The 22666-nt window shown below is 39.4% G+C and overlaps 1 protein-coding gene across 3 annotated transcripts in view; it reads right to left on the bottom strand.

Annotated features, from left to right (window-relative positions):
* zcchc7 (zinc finger, CCHC domain containing 7) overlaps window positions 1–12430 on the bottom strand; it is a 246427-nt gene extending 233997 nt beyond the window's left edge. The window contains exons 1-3 of one of the 3 annotated variants that reach the window (XM_041256817.1): window positions 12356–12388; window positions 12190–12236; window positions 11146–11217 (exon numbers count right to left, since the gene is read on the bottom strand). The gene's annotated coding sequence lies outside the window, so the exon portion shown is untranslated. Of the gene's footprint in view, window positions 1–11145; window positions 11218–12147; window positions 12237–12355 lie in introns of those variants that run through there. The other 2 variants (XM_041256800.1, XM_041256808.1) reach the window with 2 other exon arrangements.
* Between the last annotated feature and the right edge of the window lie 10236 nt (window positions 12431–22666).

The raw sequence follows: 22666 nt of genomic DNA, 5'->3' as shown, positions 1-22666 counted from the left end.
GGCAGGATAGTCAACTTTCAGACGGAGGAGAGAAAGACATTTTTTATACCTGGCTGGTGATGAAACCTGAACGATTGTAAGGCAACTGTGCGGCAGTTTCTCTATGACCCCCTACACCGGTTGCTAAGCAACCTGGCTCACTGCTTTTAGTAAAATGCCAGTGAAATATATTAAGAATAATATGCATATATAAATAGACAGGAAAACACACACATGGTAGCCTGTTGAAACAGTATTTTTTATGTATATTTATAGGTTATAATTTTTTTTTTTATATATATATACTGTGTTTTTATATATATATATATATATATATATATATATATATATAAAAACACATTTTTTCGTAGTATCAAACCCTTCGTCGTAGCACCGTATTTATTGTTCTTATATGGCCCTTAAATTTTAAGGTACCAATAAGTGGAAAATATTACTAACTAACTGCTCGAAGTAGCTACAATTATTTTTTTGTTTTGGTGACTGTAAATATTATTAAATATGCAGTTCGATATAGTTCAAATATGCAGTTCGATATTTAATAACAATTTGTATTTGTTTTATTATTATTAATATATCTTTGGTCATGTTAAAAATAATACAGCTTTTTAGTGCCTACGTCACAGGTGCATATGTCCATACAGATGGTTATGTTATTGTATGCGGAATCTCTAGACAAAAAAAATAAATAAAACTGGAAAATGCATCTGTGGCAGGGCAATTGCCCTGCACAATGGGAAATTAGTGTTGGTGTCATTTGTATGTGGAAGCCCAGTGGTTTTTTTTTTTCTTTACTTGTTATTTCTAATACAGTATGTTATACAGTGAGAGGTTTCCTGGCTTTATGGAGCATCTGCTATCGTACATTTTACACTAGTTGCGTTGGTAAAGTTGAGTTCTTTCACTTCAGTGAAAAATCACACATCAACAAAATATACATATATAAGTCACATGCATTAAAAAAAATGGTATCCATGACAAAATCCCATTATTATTATTATTATTATTATTATTATTATTATTATTATTATTGATAACAATAAAGAATTGAGTAAATTCATGCATCTGCTTATTGATAAAACCCATCACATCACTTCTAAAGTGTTACATTATTGGTTATTATATTTTATATTTGAGTATAAATTATTATTGTGAATATTACTGTAACGTATACTGTACAACTATGTTTACCAAGAACATGTTCGCTGCAGACGATTCTTGAGATCCACTTGGCAGCTGCCGCTGTACAGCAGCCAGCCACTTTTCTCGTCTATCTAGGCTTAAAGTTTAAATCCCGCTTTGGCAATTCAAAAAATGGCAGCCTCTTGTCTTTCATAGTCATGGTACTGGCATCCCTTGTGATTCTGGGGAAATGACTTATACATTGTATGGTAGTTACAATTAAAAGCACGTCAATTAAAATGGAAACACATTCTGACAGCTGTTTGTTTTCAGCAGCTCCGAGGCTATGTTCGTGTGCACCAATTTACCCAGAGGTCCACGCAAACCTATTAGAAGACTAATAAAATGTCATCAGAAATTACAGAATAACACATTTAAAATTCTGAACCCACGACTTGAGTCTTCGTGTTCTGAAAGCGTTCAATGAAAAGTGCACATGAGATTTCAGCCACCATGGTGCCAGCAGTTCAGATGATTAGTTAATGAATCTGGAGTAATGAACTGCAGTTACTGTAAGCGAGCATAGTAATGAAATATTACATATTCTATATGGACTGCGTTTTTTTTTTTTTTTTTTTTTTTTTTAAGAAGTTTTTTTTTTTTTTCTGTGCAGAAAAACAAATTTGCAAAAGTATTGCATATATAAGCTATGGAAATAAAACAATATGTGCATTATTGTTTAAGTTAAAAATGTATACATTAATATTATATTATTTTGAACAATAGTTTTTATTTATATGTGATAAACAATGCAGTTATGGGCAACAATTCTCTTTTTCTGGCGACCATAAAGAAAAACAGGAGCCTGCTGGAGCCTAAAATAAAAAGCTTACTTCAAGCACTGTAACTACAGTAAACTTTAAAAATACAACTGTAACTACAGTAAACTTTAACGATACACATTTACTAACTTTCAGTTTTAAAACGTTGCTATGGTTCACTGACATAACACAGTGGAATGATCAGTCAGCTTTCCCTCTGAGGCTAAAATGCACACATTTTTCGCAGTAAAAAAAAAAAAAGTCTCTCCGGGTAAACCTATTATTTTGAGACCATTCTTACAAAGCATTAACAAAAGCATATTTGTGTCTCTCTTGCAGCTGTTTCTCTGATTTCCCTCTAAAAATGCACGTCACATTAGTGCTGAGCTCGCTTGGGCACCAGAGAATCTACTGGTACAGGGCGGGTGAAGCAGGCGTCTGGCAAGTCTGCCTCTATAGAGTGCTGTTCGGTGCTGCTCATGAACTTTACAGTTTTTAACTCGTCATATAATTGAATGCTAAAATCAGTGAAGCACAATCTTCCCGAATTGTTTAGAAGTACAAATACTCTGGTAAACATAAATATAAATCACAATACTCACATGGACGTTTTTTGTTTTATTTCCCTTTTTAAAAAACGACCATTTCAGAAATCATCTCACGCGTTTTGAAACTGGTAAAAATGTAAAAATCGGAACATTAGTCGAAAATACACATTTAAGTGTATAGTAATTGAATATGACATACCATGCCCATTATTTATTTATTTTTAAGTTTATTCATTGTGACTTCACTCCTCTCTGCTGAAACTCAACATGGCGGCTGCAACAACAAAGAAAAAAAAAGCAATGTTTCAGTAAGACAGAAGTCTGATCTATATGAGGATGGTGCGATAGTATTCTTAGTTTTGCTGAAATTCGTGTGATCAGGTATGAGTCTATACCATTAAATATCATAATGCCAGACAAAAACATGCAGAGAATAAGAAAGCAAATAAGACGGCAACAGTGGCAAAGCACTGCATTCTTCAATGCTGAAAAAACAAAACCTAAGGTACTCCGCTCAAGGCAGATCTTTCCCGAAGTAAATAAGCTAAATTAATTGCGTATTTCATTGTTTAGTTTATTTCTTTCCACGCTACCTGCCTTTAATGAAGCTATAATTAGCAATTTCAAACCACTGCCGTTTAATTGAATTACATTTTCTGACGACGAAGAAATGAGCTCAAAACTATTTTTCTAGCTATACAATCCTTAAAGGAAATTGATCACTTTACTGTGTAAAGGATGTAGTCACTAAACTACACACCGTTAGTTTCATAAAGACATTCTGTCTGGAGACACGCCTCTCTTTAAATCTCGTAAATAACACAGCAGAATTAGTAAAGAAACAAAGAGAAGATTAACTATGCGTTTACATTAAAAGGGGCGCTATTTAAATTACAACTGGGTAATACATAGCAGTCAACCTGTTTTAGAACAAGGAGTCAGTCAACACGCCTTCATCAGTGTTTCATATTTTAAATCACCCTGGGTATTATTATAATGCCAGTAAAATGCTAAACTTAATTTGTGGAATACTGTACATAGGATTACTCTCACACGACATTGAAACTGTTTTATAGTTTATCGTTATTGTAAATGCCAGCAAAGCAAAACAGGTCTTTTCAAAACACCTTTATTTGTAGACTGAACTACTGTGTTAGTGGAAGACTGTAAATATGATTCTCACAACTGTGCTGGACATTTGGTTTTCTGAACTGTTGTAATATAATTATTAGGTTTTCCTGCTTACTTTAATGCCAGCAATGAGCCAAGTGATGTCTATAAACATTGACAGGTCTGAAGTTTCTTCAACTACTTTACTTTTGTCTGATTGACAAAAAAAAAAAAATAATAATAGTGGTAATATTTATTAAATTTATTTACAGTGGGAGTCTTCAGTAATAGTTGTATCTACAAAGTATCAACAATAACAATCCAAAGCAAATTTGCAGTTTTCTTACAGCCTTTCTAACAACTCTAGCATAAACAATTTTGGCTGCTACTTAATTAACCCCTTGTAAATAAAAAAAAGGAACACAGAAATGCTTAACATAAAACAGAAGAGTCCTGCTACAGTAGCAGGCAGTTTACACTGCCTCTGTGTTTCTGATCGCATTGTAAAATTCCAGATTTTTTTAATCCATTGATAGGAATGTCAGTCTGCTTTTAATATTTTCAAGCAAATTGGCTTTATCACTGCCACTTTCATGTTCACTTTGACATCTGACATTCTTTCCCTAAATTGTTCAGCGCTTCTTTGACCTGTGCTGCATGCCAGAGGGTGAGATCGCTACGAGTAATGTATGCAACCCTCTGATTGGTGGAAGAATTATTGGGGATCCAATCAAAACCACCAATAAAGCCAAAATAAACTATCTGCCAAAAGTACACGTTATACAGCATGTGGTTAGTAGGGGTGCACCAATAAAGATTTTCTTGGCCGATACCCGATGATCTACCCATATCGGACGAAACTGATTGGATAATGATAATAGACAGTGCAGGTAAGCTATTGTAAACTATTAGAACAAGACATAGGGCATATGTTTTAACTGTTTTATAATTCTAAATGTTAACAAATTAAAATATATTGTTTACTTGTTGCTTTACTACAGGAAATGAATAGAAAGAATAGCGTAGTATTATATTGTGTGCTTGACAGCAATTTATACATTTGTTTTACAAGAGTCACATTTGTACTTGTAAAAACACTTCTGTAGAAAAACAATAGTGTTTCACACTAGGCCGGGCTATTGACCCCCTGAAATAAAAAAAATGTCCCGCTGAAGGAATCGGAATAAAATGAATTATTATGTAATACAGTTCATGTGCAGTCACGGTTTTGGTAAATAGCATTTTCAAAACTATATAATTTTATTAAAATATGTTAAAATATAGCAAATCTAGAAAACCAACTAAACATTTCACATTTTATTTTTAGTGTTCTGTGTAACACGGGCCATCGTTTAACCTTGAAAAAAATTAAATACAGTATCTGAAGGAGATGTATGCATTTATCATATATATTTATCAATTGTTTTGAAAACTGTCCAAAATATTTAACTGGAAAGAATACACTGCTTTGGAGTTTCAAAATAAACTGTTATATAATAAATATTTAACAATATTCAATAACATTCAATAACATTAAAAATAAATAAGTAAATGATCAATGATGTTAAACGCAATTTGAGTAAGGTTCAGCTAGTGGGTATGCAATTTGTAGTAAGTAAATCAATTTATTATTATTATTATTATTATTATTATTATTATTACAGGCCGTGATTTCCTCAGTGTTTTACAGATAGTGACGGGTACAGTATTAACAAGGTACAATGCATGATGCTGCAGCTGTCGCTGAATTAAAAAAAATTAAAAATAAATAAAAAAATTTGTAAACTTGTGTCAGCTTTGTATCGCTTACATTCCACAGTACTGTGATCTGTTTTAAATATATATTTCAGTAACACGCCTGCTGTAGTGTGTTAAACTTGCTAGACTGGTTGCGAATGCTGTGTTTTGTTTTTCTTTTAACATAACCATAGCAGTATGTGTGTAAAGCAAGTACTTTAAATGTATAGAAAGAAATACAGATGCTTCATATTTTGTAATTATGTACTGTTTCTAAGTACATTTAAATAGTGTAAATAAAGCAGGAGAAATAAAGCTTGCAGTCCCATTCTGAAACAGAGATCACAGAGATCATTCATTAAACAGAGATCATTTTTTGCAACTATTGATGGAAATATAGGACAATTTCATTGAGGTTATTTTTCTTCCACCTGTGTGAATCTTGCTCTTTTTTAAAGTCTGTAGCTTCCTTGTGTTGCAGACCATATCCGACAGAGAAAAAAAGACATAACTTCTTATTTTTTCTTTTTATTCAGTTAAAGAATTGAAAAACAACCGTTACTATCGTGACAATCGGTTTATCATGAAAGAGTGGGCTCTCAACTATTCATATCGTGGAAATTTACTGTCGTTTCGTCCCTAAACCAAAGTATTGTCATGCGGTCTAATTTTACAAGCTGTTACGTCTGGAGTGACAGTAAGAGTTTTTAGCTTCAATCCAGTGAAAACACATGGATTGTTGGCTCAATACTAGTACATTACTAGCAAAGGCGATCAAGATGAAATACCGTCAGATTAAAAATGTCAAAAATGTCTTGTGACTGAAGCTCTCAAATTTCCCTGTCATCATAAGCGATTTGTGTGGCAACAAGCAGGGACATATTTCACACTGATACTAGGTAAGCGTTTTATTATTATTATTTAATTTGCATCAGTAGTATACGTTTTAGTTACCAAGAATTTAAAAATGCCAATAACATGTTTTCGTAATAAGGTCAGCTGTAGAGATGCGTGGACAGTGAACTTTTATTTGCCTGCTTTTATGCAATTCTATTATCAATCAACATACATGATTGCCATTTGCTATCAAGGAATAGTCCTGTCTTCTGAGTGATTGAGTCTAGCACGGAGGCTTCACTGATTTTAATTAATTAATAAGTACTATATAATGATGTTGATCTTTCCAACAACTTGAAACCTGTTTGAGGGACTATTTTTATCCAAAAGTACATATAATACATATTTTTTCCATTATAATACTGTAAATTTAGGCTTATGCTTTGTTATATCATGTTATTGTACAGACCTTTTTCTGTTCAGATAGGGATATGCAATGGACTACATATTTGGAAAGGGGTATGCAGCTTAAAAAGATTAAACCCCAGTTCTAATGTGATTTGGTACAATGAACATCCTTTACTCAGTGATACACCAGCATCACACACATTTCCCAACATTTTCCCCAAAAGTGACAGTGTGTATTATAGAGACACCTTGGTTGTATCTACAGCTTTACAGTTTTATTTTTTGTTCTTCAAAAAAAAAGGTCAGAAAACTCTGTTGGCATTCTTAAAAAAAACAAATAAGAAATGGTGGCTGGTTCTGAATCAAACATTGACCCCCTCACTGAAGACAATGTCCCCCTAAAAATTTGAGAGGGGGCCTGTGGCGGAGTGTCCCGCCCCTTTGTGTTTATTAGTGTTTTCTGTAGTGTGGTAACGTTGGTGTTTATGTATAAAATACAGGGGATATAAATATGGGTTACTAGCACAAGTGTTTAAAATGTGTGTTTGCATTTAGGCACGAGGATTGCACAGCACTTCACGTGCAGGTAAAATTAAAAAATATGTGAGCATGGGAAATTGCACTAAATTAATTTACATGCAGTTGTATTGAGACTCCAACTGAATGATTGATTAGTAATCGAGTCTCGGTACAGCTGCATAAAAGCAGCATATTTTCACTCACTCAGGGTTGTGTGTTCGGAAGTGGAGAACTTAGTTATAATAACAATTGCTACAGCGTGCTGGAAGTGCCAGCAAGGTACTTGTTTGTTGGGTTCGTCCACATTCGTTTTGTCTGTATGTTTGTTTGGCCAACACGCCCTTTATTTTCAGTGTTGTGTGTTTTGTTTGAATCACTTGTTTGTTTATTATTTAATAAAATGCTGGACGCCGTAGTGTGTCAGGTTCACCGCCATTACATGTTTTGGTTTCTGGTTCTTCCGGGTCTGACGTCACCACCACAGTCATCCTGGTCACATATGGCGTCTGAAGAGGGATAAACCCAGCCTCCTAGGCAGACCATGGAAGGAAAAAGTTTTTTTTGTGTTTTTCAAAAAACAAAAAAAAAGTTTTGTGTGGAGTGTCCTTTTGGGGGGGGGGGGGGATTACAAATATTTATTTTCACCTCCACCGCTTCCACCACCAGGAGTGGTGTCCCTCGTCTCGTTTCAGCAGCAAAGCAGCAGCGGAGACTGCCTCGGTGGCCGCCGTCCACGCCAGTCGCCTACGAGCAGCGGTGAGGCGTGGAATTCCTCCCACCATCCACCAGCCAGGTGAATCAGTGGCGGTTCCGCTGGCTAATCCAACCGCCCAAGCGTGGTGGCACCCTCCTAACGAGCACGTCCTCCACCAGCAGTGGGCGGTCACCCCTGCTCTCATGGCTACCAAGGTAGAGATGGCGGGTTCCTCCGGACGGAGCGTCCTGCAGGCCCCAAACGGAAGACGAGACGTAGCGGACCCCAACCGGGATGACGCGGCGTAGCGGACCCCTCGATGACCAATGTCCCATGTTGCCTCTTGACCTCGAGGTGGCGGAGATACCGGTCCCCTAGGGGGAGGGCTCAAGTGGAGGTTCCCAGGTGACGACGGCAACAGCGGAGGGCCCCCCAAGGGTCCGCTGACGACGGCGGCAGTCGGAGGCCCTCTGGCTGACGACGACGACGACAGCGGAGGCTCCCCAGCTGCGACTGACGACGACAGCGAGGGCTCCCAGGCGACGACGACCTGCTCGCCCTGGGGTTGCTGTCAGCCCTGCTTTTCCTCAGGAAATACTGTGGCCAGAGCCAAACAAGGGGGAGCTGCCGGCTATGAAGAGGGGATTGGTCAGGAGACCACCTTCCCCCGAAGCACTTTCACTGCAGGGAGTTTGGTGGCCGGAGCCCAACAAGGGGGAGTGGCCAGCTACAAAGAAGGGGGGAGAGGTCAGGAGACCTTCCCCCACAGACAGCCATGCAGTTGCCAGGACTGCCTTGGCCACTACAGCTGTTGGGGTGGGAGGAGGACCTTCCACCGTGGCCGCCACCTTTGGGCTGTTGCTGCCCCTGTTCCTGGGCCGGGACTATAAACCGGGACTTTGGGGACTAAGGGGGGAGGTGGCCTTTTAAAGCTATGTGTGCTGCGCACAACGTGGGGGGGGGCGGCATGTGTGGCACCCCTTTGTGTTTATTAGTGTTTTATGTTGTATGTAGTGTGTTAATGTTGGTGTTTATGTATAAAACACACGTGATATAAATATGGGTTACGAGCACAAGTTTTTTAAATGTATATTTGTATTTAGGCACGAGGATTGCACAGCACTTCACGTGCAGGTAAAACGTAATATGTGAGCACGAGAAATTGCACTATATTAATTCACGTGCAGTTGTACCGAGACTCCAACTGAATGACTGATTAGCAATCGAGTCCCGGTACAGCTGCATAAAAGCTGCATGTTTTCACTCACTCGGGGTTGTGTGTTTGGAAGTGGAGAACGGGTGAGAGGGAGGAGAGTTTAGTTAAAATAATTGCTACAGCGTGCTGGAAGTGCCAGCACGGTATTTATTTGTTGGGTTCGTCAACATTCGTTTTGTCTGTTTGTTTGGCCAACGCGGCCTTTATTTTCAGTGTTGTGTGTTTTGTTTAAATCATTTGTTTGTTTATTATTTAATATAACTCTGGATGCAGTAGCGTCTCAGGTTCACCAACATTACGCCAACACCACAGTCATCCTGGTCACAGGGCCACATTGACCCTCAGTCTGTAAGTATTGGAGAAAACACTGAATATATAATGTGACATTAACTTTTGTAGCCACTTGATGTCAAACATTGCGTTTACAACTTCTACCTGTACTGTACAGTAGAAAAGAAATGTAGCTCATGCAATGTCAACTACTACAACTTTTGTTCAATTTTTATTTTGCGCATACAATGCCTAAACATGCAGCACATCTTAAATTACTGAGGTAATCCAAAAAAATTAAAGATTATTAAATATCCGGCTACAAAATTCAGTAAAACTTGTTACTTAACAAAAAGACAGCACAGAAATAAACTTCTACTTCAAAACGTCGCCGAACACACCCTCAACCAATACAGATTAAGCAAAATAAACAAATTACAAAAGATTACTTTGAAATACATTGTGTAATAATAATAATAATAACAACAACAACAACAACTAGAACTGCCAGGCAGTTTTACTGCTCCCAAGCCCCAGTAACTTCAACAGTTCCACAGAAGATTTTGCAAGTGTTTTTTTTTTTTTTTTATAAATCAGGTGGCCATCTTGTTTAATGCACAAATGCCATTTTTGCAAATGTAAGTTTTACCGACACAGGCACGATGGTTTTCAAGTTTGGAGTTAATCAAGTGAATCATATTTAAACTGAAGCAGTTTTTAATATAAGAAGCAAATGTAGGAGTGGCAGCCATATTGTTTCACGAAACATAACCATTTTAACATATTTGTATTCCGCTGTCACCAGAACGATGCCTACCAAGTTTGGAGTCTGTTGGTCGGACAGTTTTCAAATAAAAGCAGTCTGCTGTTAAGGGCGCGTTTCAGTGAAATTTGTGGCAACCATTTTGACATTAAAATTTATTGCAGAAACTTCTGCTTCGCAAAAGGTTTGGATGCTGATGATATCTGCCAAGTGTCAGATAAATCACTTCACCGGTTCCCAAGAAGAAGATTTCAAAAGGTTTTATCGAAAAATGCGTCACAACGCCAATTGCAAGGACGCAGCAGCAAAATTTTTTCAGCATCTGACAGCCAATGTATCCAGCTAGTTATCTGCCAAGTCAGAACCTGATCAGTCCTTTTTGTTAAAGGCACTGTAGCATCTTCAAGGCGGGCGGATCGGGTTTTTTCAGCCGGGTGGCAACAGCCGGTCGGCCCACCTGGCTAAAAAGGCCTGGGGAGAATATTAAACTATTATTAAACTTACAGTAAAACCAGGAATGGATCAAAGTGCTATGCAGTGGGAGTCTTATTCCCTATGATACGTCAAAGAAGTGCTGTCGTGAAAGCTCATGGTGGTCCTACACTTTTGACAGTGTTACGACCAGCGTTTCAAATTTTTTGTCATCTGCCTGTACAATTTGCAGGAAGTGTGTTTCGCACAGTAATACTCCAAACATACAAGAGACAGCCTTGGAAAAAAATAAACAAGATAAATTCACAATATCTGCCCATATCCTCAAGCTGTAATGGTTGATTAAAGACAGCATATTCTCACTGAAAGGGATGGAAAGATGGTCACAATCCAGCAAGCAGTGAATTAAACCAAAAGCAAGGGGGGGGGGAATAGATTTTTTCCCACAAATTTCTGTTTTTTAAGGATCATTTCAATGCAGTAATGCAGAAGATTTTAAGTGATATGTGCAGACTTTAGCGAGCCATCGAGATTAACCAATTCACCAGTGCATGACGAGCAAATTACACTTTGAAACGAATGCAATGGAATGGGATAGAAGTCGGTCACTATTCCTTATGTAGAATTAAGGTGTGATCCGTAACTCTTTAGAGCAGATGGGTATCAGTTACCTGTTAAGTTATCTTCCTAGAGACCAGTAGCGCCACAAACTCTTGAAATCCTTTTTAATAGGGCTGCTGCACCTTTAAAGACATATAAAGGACAGTTCAAACAGAATTAATTTTAAGTCAGAAAGCTCCAGAACAATAACATATACAAGAACCAAAGTGACCAAATATCTGACTGTGTCCTCAAATGGCCATTTACTTCAACAGACAGATAAGGCAGCCCCTGACCTTTCAGAACACCACCTAGGCTGGCAACAAACAAGGCACTTTATGCTAACAGTTTGGGCACTGCGCTTATTTTTACCTTGAATGTTGTGAAAACGAACGAGCTTGTACTTTACCAGCTAACCCCATCTTGTACAATTATGATTATGTACATTTGTATTTTGTATGCCAATTCAAATAAATGGCTTGTTTTCGTTTTTTAATGTCTGTATCCTGCATATATGTCCCATTGTCTTTAAAAGATTAATGAATGTACCTCCCCCCCCCAAATCGAGTTGTCAAATGTAATACTACACGATTCAAAACGTGCCTCAACAAGTGCCCCATATTATTAAAGAAAAAAACATAACTAAGACACTGCAGCTTTAGATTTAGTACTTAGAGTGCTTATATCGTCTTGACAGAATGATTACTACTTTTTTTATGTATGCCCTAAAACTATGTGACACGCGTTTGTTTTGTGTCACGAATTACATAATACATATCGTAACTATTAAAACCCTAAGAGTGAAACTTAAAACTCCAGCTTGCGTGATCGATGAGATATTGATGCTTTTGTACTGAGCAAATACATTGGGCCACGTGTATATTAAAAATACAAAAAGACGAAATCTAACAACATTAATGCAGATTGAGCGAGTTTAATGAAATGACAAGCCAGAAAGACACGCGTTCATTCATGTTGATACTTCCTCCTGTTATGTCATGGGGATATATTCGAACTTTTAAAATGCCGTTAACTGTCTGTATTCAAATCACAAAAACAACAGGATACGGTACCACATTTGTTCAGTCAGTTCCCCATTAATTCCGTGTACCCACGTGTATGTTGTGTGTGGTGCTTGTCTCAGTAGAAATGCAGCCTAGCCCTAAAGACACAATTAAAACAGTAAATAAACTATTTTTGTTTTTAATTATTACATTTACAGCGAGATCGGATAATCCACTGACTATCCAAGTGATAATTTATTACGGGTGCTAAACTTACCAGGGTTGTATTTTGTTTTCAAGCCACAGCTGCTTCCACCAGCAGCAAACACAAGCACACTCTGCTGGCCGACCAACATCACCCCTATGTTTCGTAACTCCAATTCAAGAGCAGATGGACGATTATGATTTTTGTTAAGCGTTCTGGGATTGGAATTTTGAAACAGGTAAACTCTGACTGGCTTTCGTACGTTTCGCTTTAGTGCTTCCTGAGGGCGATATTTAAAATGATAAACATGAGAATAGAAACAAAGATGATACGGGTACTGTCAATATGTATTCATCAACACTAAATACAATTATGTACGGTAGTCAGTAGCTTGCATTTTAATTTGTATAATACCCTCAATAAAAAGGAAACGTACACAAATGAAAATAAAGTAAACATTTATTTACTAAAAATCACAAATCAAACAAAAAAAATACTTTTTTATAATAATTAGTTGGTGTTTGAATCAACTATAATTCGTCTTGGCTTTTTCTTAACAGATTTCACTGTATTGCCTACTTGAAACAGTGAAAGCACTTTGAAAGTGGCAGAATTTTTTTAATTTTTTTAAAAAGTCTGAACATTTTCATTCCACTGATATCAGATCACGTCTGTAATTAGAACGTAATTAGAAGTAACCCTGGTTCCCTTTCAATTCGAAGACGACCACCGTGACATCATGTATTGGCTATGCATGCCCATTGGGTAGGTCTCGCCGAGCTCTTTATAGCAGAGCTGCTGGTAGGCCCCTTTCTTGGGTGACGCTTTCAGTCCCGCCCACCAAGGGATTAAAACCTTCATCCTGAGGAAGCCATTATCTCTTTATTCATCGAACCCGTGAGGCTTCTCTTTCAGGGAACCAGGGTTACGGTAAGTAACCTAACGTTCTCTTTCAATTCAAAGACAACCAATGTCAATGTCATTGTGTATGGGATAATGTATACCAGAGCAGTCACGAGGGAGAAGGAACAGCAGCATATGAGGGCACGTCAGAACCGCATAACCCAAGGGTTAGCGATGTGAGCTTACGCCATCAATGACCCTCGTGCCTAATGAAGGCAGGGCAGGATCTACCACATTAAGGCAGTAGCCCAGCTTGCCCCAGTACAAACATCGGACAGTGAGGCCCCTTGAAGAGGGTCCAAAATGTAGTTAACTTTGTATTGGAGTGTGCAGCTACCATCCCAGATGGGGCAAAAGATTGGGTCATAACTCTTAAGGCCCTTACACACCAGATGCGATGCAAAGAGCGACACGACAAAGCAATGCAAGAAAATCAATAAAACCTATGCTTTTCAGTAGCGGCCTTCACGCCAAAAGGTGACTCGACAAGTGATGTCGCCAGGACACAAATTCCAACGCAAGCGATGAAAACAAAAATAGAAACTTGTCCTATTTTTGCAAATTTGTCACGTGACAACTATACAACTGAGCAATCAGAGAACAGCTTCAAGTCATGTGGTTTGAAATCAAGCCTGTTCAAATGGTGTTGACCAGAAACGAAAATGGCTGTTTGACCCATTTTTTTAGAAACCGTTCAAAATCTTCTTCTTGGGAACTGGTGAAGCGATTGATCTGACACTTGGCATTTATCATCAGCATCCAAACCAGCATCAAGTTTGCAAAGCAGAAGTTTCTGTGATACATTTTAATGTCGAAACAGCTGCCACAAACTTTAGCGAAACACGCCCTTAACAGCAAAATGCTGCTATTTGAACACCATTTGACCAACAAAATCCAGTGGTAGTTGTCAGGCGTTTCTGCGATAAGTTTTAATGTCGAAACGGCTGTGTAACAAAGTGCCCGCCCCTGTGTATATTATCTGTTATGTGTTGCGTATGGTGTGTTTAAATGTTGGTGTATAGACATTGGTACACGGGATATAAACGGGTCTAACACGAGTGTTTAAAAATGTATATGTGTATTTAGGCACGAGGATTGCACAGCACTTCACGTGCAAGTAAAATGTAGTAATATGTGAGCACGGGGAACTGCACTTTATTAATTCACGTGCTGGGATTCAAGTGAATAATTAATTGGTAATTGAATCCCAGCACAATAGTGTATATAGATGCACGTTGTCACATACTGGCGGTTGGGTGTTCGGTGAGCGGAGAACGGGATTGGAGACGGAGGAAATAAGCAGTAGTAGTAATGATAAGAGGAGAAAGTATCCGCTCACCGTGTTTGTCAGTGTCTGTCCGTGCACCGTTTTGTTAAGTTTAGTCTGTTTTTGTTTGTCTATTTATTTTGGCGTAGAGTGCCGTGTCCTGTGTTTTTCGTGTTTGTTAAACCTTTTATTTTGTAATAAACCGGCGCCAACAGGCGTCTTCATCATTTCATTTCATCCGTCCTGTGTTTTGTGTATTGCATTACCTTTCCTGGTTCTGACGCCGCCCACTTCGGCCGTCTCTGTGACAGGCTGCCACAAACACCGCTTGACCAACAAACTGCAAACTTGGAAGTTATCGTCCCAGTAACAATGGGATACAAATATGTCAAAATGGTGATGTTTTATAAAACAATATGGCCACCAGGTGTAATTTTACGTCTTAAATTTGAAACTGTCTCAGTTGACAAACTGTTTACTTCACTAACTCCAAACTTCACAAGCATCATCCATGACACTGTATCAATACAACTGACTTTTTAAAAAAATGGTGTTGACCGAAATGAAAATGGCCATTTGACACATTTTCTTAGAAACCATTTAAGTTCTCCTTCTTGGGAACCAGTGAAGTGATTGATATCATACTTGGCATATGTCATTAACATCCAAACCCACTTCACGTTTGCAAAGCAGATGTTTCTGCGATAAGTTTTAATGTCGAAATGGCTGCCACAAACACTGTTTGACCAACAAACTGCAAACTTGGAAGTTATCCTCCCAGTAACAATGGGATACAAATATGTGAAAATGGTGATGTTTTAAAAAACAAGATGACCACCAGGTCTACACTTACGTCTTAAATTTAAAACTGCCTCAGTTGACAAATGGTTTAATTGAAGAATTCCAAACTTCACAAGCATCATCCTTGAGACTGTAGCAATACAACTGACTTTTAAGAAACTGGTTTTAAACCGAATTGGTCGTGTGATACATTTCTTCTTGAAACTTCACAAAATCTTCTTCTTTGGAACCGTTGAAGTGATTGATCTGACACTTGGCATATATTATCACCAAACCTGCTTGCAAAGCAGAACTTGCTAATACAATTCAATAGTAAAATGGCTGCCACAAATTTCACCAAAACGCGCCCTTAACAGCAAACTGCTTTTATTTGAAAAATGCCTGACCAACAGACTCTAAACTTGGTAGGCACTGTTCCAGTGACATCAGAATACAAATATGTCAAAATGGTTATGTTTAGTGAAACAATATGGCTGCCACTCCTACATGTAACAATGGGATACAAGTATGTCAAAATGGTTATGTTTTATAAAACAAGATGGCTGCCAGATGTACATTTATGTCTGAAATTTAAAACTGCCTCAGTTGACAAACGGTTTACTTGACTAACTTGAAACTTCACAAGCATCATCCTTGACACTGTAGCAATATAACTGACTTTTAAGAAACTCGCGTTAAACAAGACGGCTGCCTGACGCATTTTTGAAAAAAAAAACGTTCAAAATCTTGTTTTGTGGAACAGTTGAACTTGCTGATTTTAAACTTGGCACATTGAGAACTAAACACGCTTAGACGGGTACTGATACTGGGGCTTGGGAAACCGTAAAACTGCCTGGTAGTTCTAGTTCTAATAACTGCCTGGCAGTTATTATTATTATTATTATTATTATTATTATTATTATTATTATTATTATTATTATTATTATATAATAATAATAATAATTATAATAATAATATTATGTAAATATGTTGTGTTTATGTGCAGATGGACAAAAGCTGTCCGACATGATTATTTAATTTTTAAAATGACGGCGAAAAGCTCGGCATTTGTGATTTGTTTATTTATTTTAAAAACTTGTCCAGAAGATGACCATCTTTGAGTTAATTCATTGATTAATTGTTGCTAAGCGGGAGATAGTCACCTGTATAAAAACCTGTTTAAGAACACGTTTAGAAGCCTCAGGTCTAGGATGGGACATTTAGAAGCCTCAGGTCTAGGATGGGGTGAAGGCCGCCATCTTTTTTGGGCAGCAGAAAATATCTCGAGTAGTACCCCTATCCGTGGGAGGTGGGGTCTACGAGACGAATGGCGCTTGCACAGCAAGACGGCTACTTTCTTCTGAAGTACCGAGGCCTGGAGAGGGTCTGTCACATAAGTATTTGTGATTCCTCATAAGGGAGGAGGTCCCAAGCAGAACTGGAGTGTGTAACCTTTGTGCACGGTGGCGAGCACCCAGGTGTCCGAAGTGCAGGCGTGCCAGTATTGCAGCTGGTATGCTGAAAAGGGGGTCACTGGGACGTTGTTGACTGAGATAGCCACGTCCTACATTTCCTCTGCTTGTTAGGAGGGACTGGTTGTTCTCTGCTGGGTGCCCTGTAGACGATGCCTTAGGTCACCCAGCAGAGCCGTAGGAACCGGAACTGTCCTGGTGACGGTCCACGTCGGAGGAGCTCGCTAGCGGTTCGACCTCTGCTATGCAGGAGTGCGGGGAGGGAGAAATGTGGCCACCTGTCGGCACGGGATCTCCTCTATGGCTGGCCCAAAAGTATGTCCCAGGGATATCGATACATCTAGCAGCACAGCCTTATCTGCATTGTGAATTCTGGCTTGCAACAGCCACAGCTGACTGCGAGCCACAACTAAGCTACCCAATCTCCAACCAAGAGCTTGCCCTTGGGGACCAGAGATCTGTAGCAGCGTGCTAGACAGGAGACGTAGTTCGGTGTCCACGTGCAGGACACCGTCCATATAGGGCGTCATTATACCCTCCGTGTTTGCCAGACGGGTTACCTGTGCCTCCACTGCATACACCCTCTTAAGGTGTGTCTCCACTGTGTGGCCTGCTTTAGCACGCTTGGAGCTGAGACCAAATGATCACAGGAGGAGTGGACCTCCTCCATGAAGTCAGTTAAGGCCAGGAATTTCTGAGGGCGAGGAGCCATCACCTGCGTCTGGAATATGGACCAACATGGCTCTGCCACTGGTGTCCAGCACGCCCCATCAGTGCCGATATCGATTCCAACAGCGTTGGAGTGCTGGCTTCTGTGACCACCTTGAAGCTAGGTTCCACCTTGGCAGGGGGTTCAGGCTCCCCTGCTACCTCCATGCCAGAGGAGAAGGAGGCTGCATCACAGGAGACCACTATAGAGAGTGTGTCCTCCTGTACCAGCTGGGATGCCTCATCCCGCAGGTGCCTGTCGAGACAGGAGCTCCCGATCCTGAGCCATCTGAGCTTTCAGGTCCATAATGTCCCTGGCCTGTTTAGAACGCTTCACCCTTCTCGTCTGCAGGGATGGTGAGCGTCTACAGGGGGCCTGTACTTCGGGGATGTCCATAAGGGGTCTTAGGACAGTTCATGATGGAGGGGATCTGGAGCTCCAAGAGCCGCCGACAGTTTGGCCACTAAGGACGTGGAACTCCCTCTCATGGCCCTCTCCAACCTGTTCTCCTTCACCAGGGGCTGAAAAGCCGCACAGATACTGCAGGTCACCTTTCTCTCTGGAGGGTCAAGGTGGCATGCTGGACACCCAAGCACCGTGCACAGAGGGTATGCCTGTCCTCCTGAGGGATCCTGGCCCTGCAGGACGTACAGGCATGGAACCCAGTCTTGCCCGACATCATAGCGGAGTGTTGAACGAACACCGTTTGCACTGGGTGCACCGTGTGCATTACACCACGTGCACTGTACTATACAGCACTGATTGCACCGTTTATCGTACCATGAGCACTACGTGCACCGTGCGGCACCATGCGTCTGTGCACTAGCGTTTAGCGAGGGATATGCATGCACTGAGGTACCGAAGCACCAAGGGGCAGCTATGCAATGGTGCCTACACTAATTGCATGGTGGACGAGTGGAAGGCAGCCAACAAAAAATACGGTAGCAAACAGTTGGGGGAGAACACACTGTTGTTTGTTTTGAAGACCCAACTCACCGAGGTGGGCGGGCCTATGCAGCCGACGAGGTCTACTGTACTTCAGGGTGAAGTAAACTGAGCCTGGTGGAGGAACAAGTGGCTGGTTAGCTGTTGTAAACAACTGCGCTGCAGCTAATCCACAGCACGACCCAGACAGGCAGGGCTGTGCAGCCTAATATGGAGATGGGGGACGTGCAGCAGCAACCAAACAACAAGGCCCACTCCAGCTGCCAGACGGCGGCTGGTGGAATCACTCGACAGCGGGGATGCGGCAAGGTCTAGCTCCATAGAGGAACTGTATTCTCTCAAGTAATAAAATAAATAATAAACACACACTCACACGAGAGGTACTGCACAGGCAGTCTCTCACACACGACAGACAGATAAGAGAAAGCAGCATACAACGCAAGCGAGGAGACTGCTGAAAGATATAAAAACAAAAAACTCTAAGTCATTGATTCCAGGAAAGCCTGCTTTCAGCACAAAAGCTAAACGTAGAGGTCTTACGTACTGTCTTAAAAGGAAAAAGAGAAATGGCTTCCTCAGGATGACGGTTTTAATCCCTTGGTGGTCGGGACCGAGTGCATCATCCCAGGAAGGCCTACCAGCAGCTTTGATATAAAGACCTCAGCAATACCTACCCAATGGGCAGCATATCCCATACATAATGTCATTAGTGGTCGTCTTCGAATTTAAACAGGCGTGATCTGTCCTCATAATAATGATTGCAGGCTAGTACCGATGTCAGTAGTAGCCAATAATCAGAGAATTAATCACAGGGTTTTATCGGGAAATATCAATTAGGGTATACTGGTACTGTATTATATAACAGTAAATGTATACTGTTACCCTGGCACTGTTTTGACGCTACCTTGAAAAGATTAACTTCCATAAAGGTAACCCTAGTTTGTCTTTCATTAAATTAGAAACTGGTATTTTAGATATTTATTTATTTACCAACTTCATTTACTAAGCTTGTGTTTAGAATCTTAAGAGTATATTGATTTTGCTAAAGAGAGGCGTGAAAATGCATTTTAAAGCCCTGGTTAGCTCATCTATATGGATCCCTAAATTGGGGATTCCTGAAGTGCCTCTTTTTAGTCGTTTAACTTTTTTTCTCTTCCACTTTCCATTAGCAGTCCTGGTCTTCACACAGTCACAGCACTGGAGTATGTCTACATGACCATTTTATACCAGTTACAATCTTCAGCTGGTAAACAAGCCAGCATGCTGCTGCCCTGTTTCTTATTAGAGATAGGAAAGCAACAATAAATGCCAGCTGATTCTGAATAGCTTACCATGCGTGTAATGTTAGAAATACTATCAAAAAGTGAATTACATTCATCTGAAGGTTATATTTCCTGCAATAAACCTGGGATTTACCCTTTAACCACTCAGTATGTATTGCTGAATTAAGGAAAGATTGGAACATTTATGCAAGTATTGGTTATTGAGAAAGTTCAAATATTACCATAGCTGTCTATAACTGTTGCATATATGGGTTCTTTGTTTTTCTTCTGCTGAGAAAACCATTTTCACTTTCACAACCCCCAGCTGAAAAGTGAGGCAGTAAAAACTGTACAGCAGTAATCTAAATGTTTCAGCTATATGGTATCAGTATCAAGAGGGAATGTTTTGGAAAAAATATTTTAAATTTATTGAACATAACAGCTGGACAACACTTCTTATATCTCTGTGACAGAGCGAATGAATCCTAATCAGCAATCTCCCTCCCGATCTATGAGGGCTCTGTCTAACAGGAACAGAGTGCCTAGAACTGGTTGGTCTGGCAGTTCATTCCAGGGTCAGTCAGAAGCAAGCCAGCCAGGAAGGAGGCGGAGTCACAATGCTGAAGTCATTGCACTAAAGCGATACACGATGTGTCAGTCATGGATTGGAGGAGACGTGATTGAACCAGCTATCGCAGGGGACGTGACTAAGGGTATAACTGGGGATGTGACGATGTAATCTGTTCCTTTGATGTGATTATCAGAATGACCGAGAAAGGAAATGGACTGTGATAAGCGTATCATGAGTGTTAAGTGTTTTGTTTGTTGCTAACTGTCGGTGCTTGTCATTATAGAAGGCTAACCTCCGGGAGCTGTAACAAAACCACCAGCAATTAAACCCGGACTACACTTCACCATTGTACACGAATAAACCTATAAATCACCACTTTCACTACGAGCGCTCACTCTGGACTTGTGACCTTGTTGTGTTTGTCTGTGTATTATTATTTCGAGACTGAACCCCGTGGTTTGCCTGAGTGATACACATCGTTGTGTAGAGCCAGGTATTATTATTATCAGCAAATAAAGAGCTGCTTTTTCACCGCGAACTGTCTTGTGCCTATCATTCCTGAGCACCGCATCACCACTGCACCTGTGCACTACAAAGCACTTTGCCACAATATCACACTTTTTTTTTAAATAAACAGACAATTTAAGTCTCTAACATGACTTAAATTGTTATGCAAATTAATTCCTGAAATAGCTAAAAGCTGAAGAACTATTGATAAGGGGAAGAACAGTTTAAACACCTCATGTTCAATCAGTACCCTCTTACTGCCAATATTGGCTTTTTAACAGTGTTGTGGAAAGTGCTTCATTTTTTGTCTAATCCCAAACTTAATAGAATTAGTCCTGTATGCTGCAATGAAGTCCCATAAAAAGTTACAATTTATAGCAATATTCAAAAGAGATGCTCTGGAATTCATTGTAATACCACTATGTTAAATATTATACAACAGCACTCACATTTTTTGTTTTACCACCAGTCTTTATTGGCTTGGAAGTTCCTTTATTACCTTATAATAATTGGGCTCATCTTTGTTTCAATGGGCACATTCAGCTGATGTTTCCACCTAGGGATGCTTGGATAAGCTCCTCGGGGTTTATATAGCATCCCACCCCTCGGATGGGCATTAAATTCTCATAATACACAATATACCTTATGCATTATTCTCTATGTAACACACCACAGGAATGCCATTATCCCTTAATTAGAAGATCAGAGCAATGACAGCATAATGGATTTGGATTAGATTGCACTGTGGGCAAAGATTGCACTGTGGGCAAAGATTGCACTGTGGTCCTGGTACAATACAACAATGTTACAGAAATAGTAGCCAGAGACACCAGTGTAAAAATATAAAAATGTTACCATTCAACCAATGTAGCTGCCCATATGCTACTATTGCCACTTAGCACATAACCATTGTGTTGCAATTGTAATGTCGCTGGTTGCTTTGTCATTGAAGATTATTTGATAATGGATGTAGGAGGTTTTCCCATTTGGTAGTCCACAGACTGTAATCCTGTTACAACAGTGGTTAAAGGAGTAATGTTACATGGCAGTCTGGGGCACTAAAAGGGTAAATGCCCTCTGCAGTTTCAACAGATCTGACAAACGCACCTCATTCCTGAGCTGAGCACACCCTGACATTCAGTCCTAGGTCTTGAACCTATGATAAAGCAGAATAACAGCTTTATACTGAGATATGAATATGTGGGCCATTAAAAAACACACATGATTTTTGTGTAGAAGTGGCTGTTAGACCTGAATTGTTCATGAAGGGAATTTTAAACTGTGTTTTTCACATAGAAGCAATGTTAAAGCCAGCTACCAGTATCACATGTTTATTTTCTATAATCTTTTTATAATAGTTTCAACTGTCAAATTACATTAAAATATTATTAGTTTTCCAAAAGTGTCATTTGCCAAACCAGATATGAGGTGGCTACTGGCTGTACTTCATGTTCTTGAAGGCATAGCAAGTTACTGATCTGAATAATCTGAATACAGGCTACATACTTATTACATTAGTCTATGGGCTATGAATGTTGACTTGTTGACTACAAAAACATTTTGGAAATAATAAGAAAAATCTAACTAAAAAAATAACAACACAGTTTGTATTACATTAAAGATCATTATGTTATGTATTGTAAAGCTTTTTTTTTTTAATTATGGTAAAATGTGATGGTTAAAATAAAGAAACTATTTGTATTTGACTGTTTATTTGAAATAAGGGTGTCATTATAAATGACTGATTTGGTGTATTATTAATTGGTTTATATATTTATTGTCAGGCTGATACAAAGGATGGCACACCACGTTTATTTTCCCAGTAAAATTAAAGAAATTGAACTTTGGGCACAGATACCTTGACGAAACGGCCTCTTGAAATTTGAATTGAAATTCTACTCCAACATTTAAAATAAATGTTATATACTTAACACATTCTGAAAGATTAGTAAATAAGTATACTAATA

Source organism: Polyodon spathula, chromosome 1, assembly GCF_017654505.1.
Source record: "Polyodon spathula isolate WHYD16114869_AA chromosome 1, ASM1765450v1, whole genome shotgun sequence".
Taxonomy (NCBI): Eukaryota; Metazoa; Chordata; class Actinopteri; order Acipenseriformes; family Polyodontidae; genus Polyodon; species Polyodon spathula.
The sequence above is the reverse complement of the archived record's forward strand: the minus strand, read 5'-3'. Positions and strand labels throughout refer to the sequence as shown.